We start from the raw sequence: 1,226 nt of genomic DNA, 5'->3' as shown, positions 1-1,226 counted from the left end.
ATATATATATATATATATATATAGTGTGTGTATATATATATAATGTATATATGTAAAAAAAATATAAAATCTGTAGTTATGTATGTATGTATGTATGTATGTATGTATGGCGGGAAAAAAAGGCCTGCTGTATGTTTTTAAGTTCTTCGGATGACCATGCCGCTCTAATATTCTCCTTACTAGGGTCTACTAATGCTGGCCCAGGGGAAGGCAATAAAGCCCTATGGGGCCGAAGCCAATTTCCCTTATTTTAGGTAAAAAGTTTCCATCCGTCCCTACTCGAAATGCGGCTGGCCGAAGAGATCCCTCCAACCGACCGGCCGACGCACCTTCAGAGACAAACTAGTGCTTGCTTCTAGTGTCATCGCCGGCTTAACCCTCGTTTGTAGGGAGCTGACGAGTCCTGCAGCAGCAGGCTCTGCAAGCCTAGGATGCGTGAGCTCGGTGCAAGAGGAAGGACTGAGGGTGTGAGGCTGGGCGCGGTTGAGAAGGCGTGGGGCGGGGCTATGTAAAGTTTTACAAGCTCTCCCCGCTGCCTGGGTGCATTGTGGGTGCGCCCAGAGTGCTGGCTGAGCGTGTTGCCTCAAGCCTTAGAAGTGGAGTTGGGCGGACCGGGCTACAGGTGAAACCCATTTCGGGTTATCGCTTCTCGGCCTTTTGGCTAAGATCAAGTGTAAAGCTTGGTCTGAGCTGTGGGCCGTGGGTGTGCTGGGGTTCACCCAGTGAGAAGGATCACTTTATCTGTGGTGTTACACCGACAGTTACCTTGCAGGATGTACGGCATCAAGAACACGATCCGGTTTGAGGTGGAGTCCAAGAGCAGCCTAAAGAACAACCTGGTTTACATCGTCCGGGACGTACTGTTGGAAAAAGGTGATGTACCTGTGGAGGAGATCTATAGTGTCCAGGACTTTCCCCGTCAGGGGCAATATGATGTCACTTTTTGTGATGAAGGGGCATGCCTAAACGTGTTTGAATGGCTGCGAACCCAGAGAGACACTGAGCTCCTTAACGGGGTTAAAATAACCCCCCTGTTTGGCTTGCAGGAGAGGCTGGTGACTGTGCACGTGTTTAACCCTTACACGGATGTGGGCCTCCTTTTCAGTTTCCTTGAGCAGTATTGCGACCACGTACGAGGTGGTGAAAAACAGAAGAATATCCTAGGAATATTTAACTGTAAATATAAATTCATGGTGAGACTGAAGAGGAACCCAAGTCGTATCGGG

The sequence above is a fragment of the Eleutherodactylus coqui genome, chromosome 7, assembly GCF_035609145.1.
Source record: "Eleutherodactylus coqui strain aEleCoq1 chromosome 7, aEleCoq1.hap1, whole genome shotgun sequence".
NCBI classification, from domain to species: domain Eukaryota; kingdom Metazoa; phylum Chordata; class Amphibia; order Anura; family Eleutherodactylidae; genus Eleutherodactylus; species Eleutherodactylus coqui.
This window is presented reverse-complemented; position numbering follows the sequence as displayed.